This window comes from Mesoplodon densirostris, chromosome 1, assembly GCF_025265405.1.
Source record: "Mesoplodon densirostris isolate mMesDen1 chromosome 1, mMesDen1 primary haplotype, whole genome shotgun sequence".
In the NCBI taxonomy this organism is placed as follows: domain Eukaryota; kingdom Metazoa; phylum Chordata; class Mammalia; order Artiodactyla; family Ziphiidae; genus Mesoplodon; species Mesoplodon densirostris.
In genome coordinates, this window is record NC_082661.1 from 175,602,465 (window position 1) to 175,614,981 (window position 12,517).

The following is a 12,517-nucleotide window of genomic DNA, read 5'->3' on the forward strand; positions in this document are numbered from 1 at the left end:
ACTATAATTATTATTTTGTTAGACAACCTTCAAACACTATGCACTGACATAGATATTACAGTAAAAGATCCTGAGAAAACTTTGTCTTGTTTATTGATATATTGATATTGATTAGCCCTCTGGTCAGCGAAAATATTTAGTTACATCTGGTGCCAGAATAAACACTATTGATGAGTGTCCTTAACTGTTACAGCAATCATCCCCTTTTGAAATTCAGAAACCTTAACTTTATATGTGATTCCTCTCTCTCCATCAATAAGCACCATTCTTATTAGTAACTGCATCGTCTTGGTTTGTTCCAACAGTTCATCTACCAGGAACCCCACAACACCCGACTGGCGCTGCCTTTAACTAGGTCCTCTACAGAACTTGCCTAAATTCCTACACTGCTGCTATTTTTTTAGCCACAATAAATCCTGTACAATACCACCGAATTATATTATTTAAACAAATAATGATATTTTTCCACTTAAAAGTTATTCCCCTTACAACTATGTAGAGGATAAAATACAAAAGCCTTTTTTAACATAAAGGACATTGAGTCTAGCTGGAACCTACAATATTTCATCAAATCTGAGATGCCATGAATCATAAGATTCCAACTTCCCATGGAGATTGCAAGGCATAAATGCATCTGAGAGATGTTAAAATGTGAAGAAATGTGCATATTACAATCATTGAAATACAGTGCCTCTCTAACTTTATCTCTCACCATTCTAACACATACAATCCATTTTCTGATCATAATACCTCACTGTGCCCTAAAAAAGACTGTCTGTAAGGTCCTTCCCCTATACTTCTGTGCCTAGCAAACGCCCATTCACCTTTTTAAAATTTCTTGTATGCCACCTCTCTTAGAAAATCTTTTCTGCCCAACTCGTACCTAAGGGTTCCCATGAAAAGTGCACAGGCTGTCCCCTGGCACAACTCCAAAGGATGCAGTTCACAATGTGAATGATAGCTCCTATAAACTAAGGCACTGCTGCCCACCTCCTAGTTTTACTAATTCCTCCTCCCTAGGTTCTGTTAAGTTCTTTGATGAACTTTTAATCAATTTTAAGGGTTGCTTTGTACTTTATCTCAATCAACTTATCTCAACATAAAAGTTAAAGTTTTTTTTTTTAACCTTAATTACATTTGTATTCTCAATGGCTGGCATATGATAATCACAAGGGCCTTGAGGGATTTTTCGATTCCAGGTTCTAACTTCTATCAACAGACTGCTGCTTATCTCAGGCTCCCATAGATGAGGATTGGGTCTAGAGTAAGGTTAAATTTTAAAGGTACTTACGTCAAAGGTCAAATAATTGAACACTAATTCAAAATATGTTGTAATAGAGTTCCCTGATGGCCTAGTGGCTAGGATTCCAGGCCTTCACTGCCGTGGCCCGGGTTAAATCCCTGGTCAGGGAACTGAGATCCCACAAGCTGCACAGCATGGCCAAAAAGAAAGCAACAACAACAACAACAACAAAATAGGTTGTGGTAAGTTAAAAATGAATACTGCACTTCCTAAAGCAATCACCAAATGATAACACAACAAGGTGTAGCTAAAAAAACCCAATAGACAACATAAAATGAAAAATTAAAATATAGCCAATTTAGAAAAAAAAAGCAGGAAAGACATAATAACACACAGGATAAATGGAAAACAAAAGATGGTATACTTAAACCCAACCATATCAGTAGTCACACTAAATGTAAATGGATAAACATTGCAATTGAAAAATAAAGACTGTCACACTGGATTTTTAAAAAATGCCATTTACTAGAGATACACTTTAAATATAAAAACAGAGTTTAAAAACAAAAAGCTTGGATAAAAAGATATACCATGCAAATACTAATCATAAAAAACCTACAGTGGCTATATTAATATCAAACAAGGCAGACATCACCAGATAGAAAAGGATTTCATAAAAATAAGCAGGTCAATTCACCAAGAAACAAAATAAATGCCTTCAAAATACTTGAAAAAAAAAAAAACCTGAGAGAAACACAAGAAATAGACAAATTCACAGTCTTAGTTAATTGTAACACCCCTCTTTTAGTAGTTAGTAAAACAGACAACACAAAAATAAGTTAGGGAATCACACTACTGGATATTTATCCTAGAGAAATGAAAACTTAAGTTTACACAGAAATGTGTACACAAATGTTCATAACAGCTTTACTGGTAATAGTAAAAAATTGGAAACAACCCAAATGTCCTTCAATAGGTAACTAGGTAAACAAACTGTGGTACACCCATACAATGGAATAATATTCAGCATTAAAAAGGAATGAACTATGATACAACTTGGATGGATCTCAAAGGCACTGTAGTGAGTGAAAATAAAAGCCTTATCTATGTGTTACCTACTGTAAAATTCTATTTATATACCACTCTCAAAATGACAAAATTACGTTGACTGAGAACGGATCATGAGTTGCCAACTGTTAAGGCTTGGGGGGGGTGGGGAGGGTGTGACCATACAGGGATAACACAAAGGAGTTTCTTTGTGGTGACAGAACAATTTAATACCCTAATTGTGTTAATCTGGAATCTGGACATGATAAAATTTCGAGGAACTACACACCAACACCATGTCAATAAAAGACAGTGTATGCAAAGACTGGTGATATTCTAATAACATCTATAGTCAACTTAATAGTACTATACCAACATCAATTTCCTGGTTTTGCTAAGATACTGTGATTATATGATTTATCATTGGGGGAAGTTGGGTAAAGAGTGCATAGGGGGCCTCCCTGGTGGCGCAAGTGGTTGAGAATCCGCCTGCCGATGCAGGGGATACGGGTTCGTGCCCCGGTCTGGGAGGATCCCATATGCCGCGGAGCGGCTGGTCCCGTGGGCCATGGCCGCTGAGCCTGCGCGTCCGGAGCCTGTGCTCCGCAGCGGGGGAGGCCACAGCAGTGAGAGGCCCGCATACCGCAAAAAAAAAAAAAAAAGAGTGCATAGGAACTCTCTGTACTCTTTTTGCAACTTCTTGCGAGTCTTTCAAAATCAAAAAAAAAAAAAAAACTTGTAAAGTATTTTAAAAGAAAGAAAAAGTAAGAATATTTTTAAATGTTTAAGAAACAATTAGGGTGATAACATCAGGAATGGCAGAATAAAGGCCTCCAAAAATCCTCTCTTCCATAAAAGCAACAAGAACACTAGCAAAAAAAGTCAAAATCAACACTTTCAGAACTCCACATATTAACCAAAGGCTTGCAACACCTGAGGAGCATTTATTCAAGGGGAAAAAAAAGGCTGAATCTCAGGAAAAACAGCAAGCTTTGTGGCATTTTAACTTGCCCTATTCCCATTCCCCCTAATCAGCTCCAAGGCAGCCTTAAAAGCAACAGCCCCAAAACACAGTGGAAACTAGGGGCCTACCAGCCACTGGATGAGCTGGAACAGAACTGGAGCTCTTTCAAAGCCCCATTTTCAGAAAAGTGCTATTATTTGAGCTTACTGGCAGTTACCCGAAAAACTCCTACTCCAAGATTTCTCATTATTTGACCTGACTCAGAGTTTCCCCAGTACTAACAGCCTTTTCCCCCCGGGGCATTTGTCAAAAACAATCCGCTGCAATTGTTTAACACCCCAGCCATCTGAAGCAGTTGGGGCAAACAAGCAGCTAACCAAAAAAACTTAAAAGGAAAAGTGGGGCATGAGATATCCATAAGGGGTTTTGTAAAGTTCTGAATATTCCTGAGAATCTAGGAGACCATGTATTATACATGTGCCCTGGCCTGTGGGCATGCTCAAGAAAGACCTGAAAAGGTACTAAGCAATCATCTCTGAGCATGAGGCTCTGAACAAACAGGAAATAGAGGCTATGGCAGCGTTGTAAGCCTGGCTGGGCACTGAAGGTATGCCTCATCAAGCACATACAGCCTCTCAGCAGATACTGCTAGACAAAAACAAGTATTGGCAGGAACACAGAAGACTTGGAATCCACATTGCTGGTGGAGACATAAAATGATGCTGCCAGCTTGGCAAAAAAGTTTGGCAATTCTTCAAAAAAATAAACATAAAGTTACCATATGACCCAGCAATTCCACTCCTAAGTATATACTCAGGAGAAATTAAAACATGTGACATCAAAAAAACTTGGACATGAATGTTTATAGCAGCATTATTCATAACAGCCAAAAAGTGGAAATAAAAATACCCATCAACTGATGGATAAACAAAATGTGGTCTATACATACAATGGAATATAATTCAGCCATAACAAGGAATGAAATACTGATACATGTAACAACATAGATGAACTTCGAAAACATTATACTCAGTGAAGGAAGCCAGGCACAAAAGCCCAAATATATGATTCCACTTATGAAATGTCCAGAATATGGCAAATTCACAGAGACAAGGTAGATTAGTGGTTACCAGGGGATGGGCAGGGGAAATGGAGAATAACTGCTAACAGGTATGAGGCTTCATTTGGGGATGATGAAAAAGTTCTGAAATTAGATAGTAGTGATGGAGGCAAAACCCTGTGAATATCCTAAAAACCACTGAGCTGTACAGTTTTAAATGGTACATTTTATGGCATGTGAATTATATCACAATTTAATAATTAATAATAATTAGTTAATAATTAAGTAAATAAAACAAACCAATTGGTATTTATAGAACAATACACCCAACAACTGCAATATTCATTTACTGAATAAACGATGTGTAAAACAACTACACTGAAAACCTCAAAATATTGCTGAGTGAAATTAAAGACTTTAAAAACACATGTAGGGCTTCCCTGGTGGTGCAGTGGTTAAGAATCCACCTGCCAACGCAGGGGGCACGGGTTCAAGCCCTGGTCCAGGAAGATCCCACATGCCGCAGAGCAACTAAGCCCGTGCACCACAACTACTGAGCCTGTGCTCTAGAGCCCATGAGTCACAACTACTGAAGCCCGCGCGCCTAGAGCCCATGCTCCCCAACAAGAGAAGCCACCGCAATGAGAAGCCCGTGCGCCGCAATGAAGAGAACCCCCACTTGCCGCAACTAGAGAAGCCCTGCATGCAGCAACGTAGACCCAACACAGTCAAAAATAAATTAATTAAATAAATAAATTTTTTTAAAAATCCACACATGTAACATTCACCAAAACAGACCATAGATGAGACTATAAAACTCATCTCAACAGATATCAAAGGACTGAAACTTAACACTATGTTCTCTCTATATATATAAAATACAGATATACGCTTATAATGTGTAAACAATATATTCTCCAAATATCATGGAATTAAATAGAAAATCAATTTTTAAAAATAACTTAAAAATCCCCAAATATTTAGAAATTAAACAGTAAACTTCTAAATGACCTGTGGATGAGAGAAATCACACTAGAAAATAGAAAATTTGAACCAAACACACATATCAAAATTTTGTATGATGTAGGTTAAAAAAATACTGAGAGGGGAATTTTTTTTTTTTTTTTTTTGCGGTACGCGTGCCTCTCACTGTTGTGGCCTCTCCCGTTGCGGAGCACAGGCTCCGGATGCGCAGGCTCAGCAGCCATGGCTCACGGGCCCAGCCGCTCCGTGGCATGTGGGATCTTCCCGGACCGGGGCACAAACCCGTGTCCCCTGCATCGGCAGGCGTACTCTCAACCACTGCGCCACCATGGAAGCCCGAGGGGAACATTTTATATATGAAATGCACATGTTAGAAAACAAGAAAGGTTTAAAATCAATGGTCTAAACTTCTAACTCAAAACAAAATGGAAAAAGAGTAAATTAAATCCAAAAGAGCAGAAGCAAGAAAATAAAAATATGACAGCAAAAATGAATGAAATAAATTAAATAAATGAATGAATGAATGAAATAGAAAACTATTACCAAAATAGAAGTTCAACAAAACCCAAATCTGGGCTTTTGAAAAGATTAATATGTTTGATAAACCCCTAACAAGACTGATCCCAAAAAGTTAAAAAAAAAAAAAAAAAAAAGGCATGGAAGGAGTACTAATACCAGGAATGAAAAAGGGGACATAAAACAGTTCCTACAGGCAGTAATAGTATACTATGAACATCTTTTCAACAATCCAACAATTCAGAATAAATTTCTTTAAAAATGCAACTTACCAAAACTGACACAGGAAAAAATGTTAAATCTGAATACTCATTTATCATTTCTTTAATAAGAAATTGAAATTTGTAATTTAAAACCTTTCACCCCTTCATCCAAAAAATATTCCAGGCCCAGTTGGCTTCACTGCTGAATTCTATCAAAAATTTAAAGAAACAGTACCAAGCTTACAAAGCTACAATAATTGAGAAAGTGTGGTATTGGTGTAACAATATACAAATAGGTCAACAGATGAGAACAGTGAGTCCAGGAAAAGTCCTACATCTATCTAATCTATTGACTGAAAATCCTTTTGAGGAAACCCTTACACCATAGCAAAAAATCAGCGTAAGATGGATCTTAGACCTAAATGTGAAGGTTGAAACTACAAGGCTTCCAGAAGAAAACATAAGAGAATAGTTTCACAACCCTGGGATAGAAGAAGGAAAGATTTCTAAGAACCCAAAAGGTAATAAACATAAAATAAATCAATGAATTCAATTTCAAATTTTAAAACTTCTGCTCCCAAAAGACACTGTTACGAAAATGAAAAGACATGGCTCAGGGAGAAAATATTTGCTACATAGGAAGGTATATATGTTTGTTTGTAATATCTAACAAATAACTTGTATCTGAAGTATCGAAAGAATTACAAATCAGCAACAAAAAGACGACTTATATTTACAAATACCGTATTTACATATGGGTAAGACTTGAACTGGCAGTTCAAAAGAAAAGATAAGCAAATGGTCTATAATCACATTATTAGCAATCAATGAACTAAAACTACAATGAAATGTAACTACACGTCCATCAGAATGGCTAAAATCAAAAATGCCAAACACTGTCAAGAAAGTGGAATAACTGGAACTCCTATAACACTGAATGTTTAATGTATTCTGTTTTCTATTTCAGAAAACAGTTTGGTGGTTTCTGAAGTTAAACATACATCTACCCTAGAACACAGCAATTCCACACCTGGGCATTTACCCACGTCCACACGAATGTTCATGGCAGCTTCATTTACAATAACCAAACCCTGAAAACAAGCCAAAGTCCATCAACAGAATTGTTGCTATATCCATATAATGGAACCTTACTCAGCAGTGAAAAGGAACAAACTATTAACACACACATCAAAATGGATGAATATCAAATTTGTTATTGAACAACAGTAATCAGATAAAAGTAATCAGACACAAATAGTACTTACCGTATGATTCCATTTATATGAAGTTATAGAATATACAAAACTAATCTCTACTAATAGAAGCCAGAAAATGATTGCCTGGATGGTGCAGGGAATGAGATTGATTGAAAAGAGGCAGAAGGGACTTCCCTGGTGGTCCAGTGGGCAAGACTCTGGGTTCCCAATGCAGGGGGCCCGGGTTCAATCCCTGGTCAGGGAACTAGATCCCGCATGCATGCCGCAACTAAGAGTTCGCATGTAGCAACTAAGAAGTCGGCATGCTGCAACTAAGAAGCCCACATGCAGCAACTAAGACTGGGCGCAGCCCAAATAAATAAATAAATAAATAATTTTTAAAAAGAAAAGAGGCAGGAAAGAACTTTCTAGGAGATGAACATGTCTTGCAAGTTGATCTGGGTGGTGTTTTACACAAATACTTTTTTTTCCCCCAAAGTACAGTGAACTTAGGATCTGTGATTTTACTATATATGAATTATATTGTTGGCATTTTTTTAAAAGTAAACAAACTAGGAAAATATTTGTGTCCCTTAGGCTATGTAAGGCCAGTCCTTCCATTTAAGCCTGTGCATACTGGCATGCCTTCTTGCAAACTCAAGGAAATAATCTCTTCCCTCTGTCCAGCATCATCTGTTTTTTCACTTTCTACTGGATCATTCTTTTCAGCATACAAATATGCTGAAACTTCTGCCCCTCCCTCCCAAAAAACCTCAAAGACACATATATCTCCAACTATTATTTCCCTGCTCCCCATTACAGTAAAAACACTTCTAAAAGACTGTGCTATTAAATAGCAAGGTTCCCTAAACAAGATAAAATCATTAATTTAAAATTCAACTTTCAGGAGCATATGTGAGACATACTAATGACTAACACATAGTAATTTGCAGCTTATAAAGCATTTTTATGTATGTTATTGCCTTTAAATCCTCACAATAACCCTGTAGTGTAGGTATTGCTATTATCCGTTTAAGAGAAACAAAAGGTTCAGCAAAGTTCTATAACTTGCCAAAGGTCAGACAACAAATAAATGATACCTAACTTCAAATCATGTGCTTTCTTGTTCAATATACTACTCTGAGACAGTAAGAACTCTCAACATGAAAAAATGTCCGACCAACGAAAAATATCCAAATCTAGCCAAAATAAGCTAATATTCCATCATCTTATGGTCGTATTTTAAGTAACATTTCAACAATCAAAATCTACTACAACAACAAAACAAAAAAAAATTATTATAGTGTGTAAGTAGGTGACTAGATAATTTATTATCCAAATGGGATACTTTTGAGAATAAAGGAAGAGCTATTAATAATTATGCCAGGATAAAAGGCATGATCCAGGACTGTCTTGGACAAACTGGGACATATGGTCATCCTATTTATAAGCCAGCTATGCTATGTGAAAATAAGAATTCAGACTTACGTTTTATTACAGTGTTTTTTTAAATAACGTTTTAAAACCAAGTAGGTATGAAGAGGTAAATAGGCGTGATTGTTAACCAATGTTACAGGAAAGGGTTAACATTTAAACAGTCTAGACATTTCGGTTCCATTTCATCTTTGACAGTTCTGCTTAATATAGCAATACTGTGGCTGGAAAGATTTGAAATTAGAAAACCTTGTATGCTTTTTCAAACAAAGATGACCTATTTATAAATGAGTATTAACAGCTGACATTGCAGTTCTCCAAGGGAAGGATTCCTGCTTTAGTTCTTCAAAATATTTCATAAATGAAACAATTTCATTTTTCATTTTATTTTAAAAACTCATTAGTCTCACTAAGAAGTCTCATGGCATAAAAAAGTTTGTACAGTAATATGAAATTTGTAATTCTTAAGACACAAGTCCTGAAAATGAGTTTGAAAATTCTGCTTAAAGGCTCTAAAGAAACCAACTCAACAAAACAAGGCAGTTTCAGTCTTAGCCAGAATTTAGTCTCGATATGAATGTTCTCCATCTGAGTGGCTTGGCAGATCCTACTGGATGTACCTCAAAGTCTTGAGTGTTAGGAGAAAAATACCCCAGGACCCCATCCACAGCCCACATAAATTTCCCAATGTAGGCTTAACCCACAGAAGTGGTTACAGAATTATCATGTAGGGCAGTCATGTCAAGTCCCAGAATAGTCTTAAACCAAACCTGACCTGTCTGGGAAAGCCAAAGAATTGGGTTCCTCAGCTCTACAGCAAACACTCTCCCTGTCTCCCTACCTCATTTTCCCAGTCTTCCCTGGCACAAACTCAAGCTATAAGCAATGCCCAAAACCAGATGAGACATTCATGTCAGGAAGGCAATATTCATAGAAGTATTTTGAAATACTGTTGGCTCAGTGAAAAGTGCATAATGTAGGAGTTAGGAGACCTAAACTCTCTCTTAAGCTCTATCATTGCCAAACTAGGATATATCACTTCACTTTGGGCCTCAAGGTCCAGTATAGAGAAAGAAAAAGAGTAAAATGGTGACTTCCCTGGTGGTGCAGTGATTAAGAATCCACCTGCCAATGCAAGGGACAAGGGTTTGATCCCTGGTTGGGGAAGATCCCACATGCCGCCGAGCAACTAAGCCTGTACACCACAACTACTGAGCCTGTGCTCTAGAGCCCACGAGCCCCAACTACTGAGCCCGCGTGCCCCAACTACTGAAGCCCACGTACCTAGAGCCCGTGTTCCACAACAAGAGAAGTCACTGAGCCACAACAAAGAATAGCCCCCGCTTGCCGCAACTGGAGAAAAAGGCCGCGCACAGCAACTAAGAGCCAACGCAGCCAACAATAAATAAAATTTAAAAAAAAATTAAGAGGAAAAAAAAAAGAGTAAAATGCTCTCCAAGATTCTCTTCTAGTCCTGACATTCTACATTTTCCTATGTCTCCTGAATTTTAACTCAAGGGTCAACTTTCCTGTTGGGGCAATTAAAAATGTTTTATCGTTTCTCACATGAAGACAAGCTGGAATCTGATATACGTAATCTGCTAATCGGTTTTACAGGCTGTAAACTCCTCATTAGTAATGGTGTAGTAGAGTAGAATACAAATAATAGTAAAAGTCAAAGAGACAGTCAAATTCTCCAGCCAAACTTATTCAAAGATTTAAAAAAATTTTTTAATTCTTCTGATTTAAATCATATTTAGGAATTCCTAATAGCTGAATGCTACACTGGAAAGGGCACTGAACTAGGTATCTAGAGATCTGGGTTCTAGTTCAAGATATGCAACTACTTGTGTGAACCTGAACAAATCATAGCATCTCTTGGCTTCAGTTTCTTCAACTGTAAAATGAGGGAATTAGGTCAGTTCACTTCCTGTGTAAAAAATCTAAGATTTAGGGCTTCCCTGGTGGCGCAGTGGTTGAGAGTCCGCCTGCCAATGCAGGGGACACGGGTTCGTGCCCTGGTCCGGGAAGATCCCACATGCCGCGGAGCGTCTGGGCCCACGAGCCATGGCCGCTGAGCCTGTGTGTCCAGAGCCTGTGCTCCGTAACGGGAGAGGCCACAGCAGTGAGAGGCCTGCGTACCGCAAAAAAAAAAAAAAAAAAAAAATCTAAGATTTAAACATTTACTTTCAGACGACACCATTCTCTAAGGGGACCAAATTGCTTTCAACAAGAAGAGAATACTCATATCTAACCAGCAACGCTGTGGCATACATATTTGTATCACCATCACTGAGTATTTCATTAAACAAATGTCCAGAGAAGGAAAAAAGAGAAAAAGATCAGTAACTCAGAAAAATACCCTCAATTAGAACCTAGGTATGTTGACCACTGGCCCTCACTGGTTTCCAATCCTATTGATGTATTCTGTCGTAGTCATTGAGAGGAGTCACATATTACTATATTTAGCAGCAAATATTTTAAGTGTGGTATAAAAAACAACATTGGACATGAAGTCAGATTTTGATAGCTTGGTGACCTTCATCATTCTCCTCACCAGTATTAAAAGCAAGTAAGCAGTACCCATCCTTTCGGCTACCGTTAAACTGGGTACAAAATGGGTATGTGCCTAACATCATAAACGTGAAAACTAAAGGTATGACAAAACTGCATTAAATGCAGTCCTCACTGGGAACCAGCTGGTATCTGTAGGATTACCAAACCATTTAAAACTGTCACCACATATATAGAGTTGCTTCAACTTCAGTAGTCTCCCTGCCTACTCCTAAACCTAAGTTATTAAGTTCCTTGGAGGACTACAGGAAAGCAAGAGAGTTACTATAGTCGTCTCTCAGAATACTCTAAAATTTTTGTTCACACAAGCAGCTTTCTCAGGAAATTTAAGTAGTATGCTGTTTTTATAAAGGTATTATGCAGGGCACTATATAATGGATATCTGGATTCAGTTCCTAACTCTGCCACTAACTGATTTTGCACAAGGCACTCAAGTCTTCTTGGTCTCAGTTTCCTCAAGTATAAATGAGGTAGCTGGGTTTAGATAATATCTAAAAATCTTTTTTTGAGTCATGTAACTATAGTTGAAGTCTATGTAAAATGTAGACTAACATCTGAAGAAACAAGGATAAATGTAACTATTAGTAGTTATCTATCCTTCCACAAGTCAAATAAGGCTGGTATTAACCTTTAAATTTTAATACAACCACCATTCAACCCCTACATTAAAAAATACATCCTACTGTCACTGGCCGAGCAGCAGAAGCTTTATAGTTGGGTTATTCTCCACTGAAGAGTAGTCAGGAATACAATGATGGATTAATATTGAGTCCACATAAGAAGTGACCCTTAACATAGACAGTATTTGAGACCCACACTCCTAATTAGTAGCCGGCTACAATGATGAGAGTGGGGAGAGGGAGCACTGACTAGGTTTAACAGCATAATCCTAATTCATTGTAAAATACTGTTAGCATTAAAAGCTAGACTTATATGTCCCAATATAATTTATTGTGAAATCTTTCCATGTTGATCTCCACATTTCAGTACCCCAATTCCTCCTTCTGCAGTAATGAGGTAAATACTCTTTGTGTTAATATAGAATTACACAATTTAAGAGAAACTGCATCCCAATTCAGCACAGTTACGTCTTACTTTAACTTCCCTGAGGGTCAGGTTCTCAAGTTATTTCTTAAACATTGTGTAGTCAAATTCACCACTGAGAAACCATTAAATCACCACAACTTAGGCTGCTGGAAGCTCACAGACCAAAATTTAACTAATTTTATTCTCTTCACATTTGTGCTGGGGCCTCCCTTTCTCTGGGACAACGAAGGCCAAGGTCTACTTTAAAAG

At 37.6% G+C, this 12,517-nt stretch overlaps 1 protein-coding gene across 3 annotated transcripts in view; it reads right to left on the bottom strand.

The window, feature by feature from the left end:
• Window positions 1-12,517, bottom strand: part of ADK (adenosine kinase) — a 514,633-nt gene that overhangs the window by 473,499 nt on the left and 28,617 nt on the right. The window lies entirely within an intron of this gene.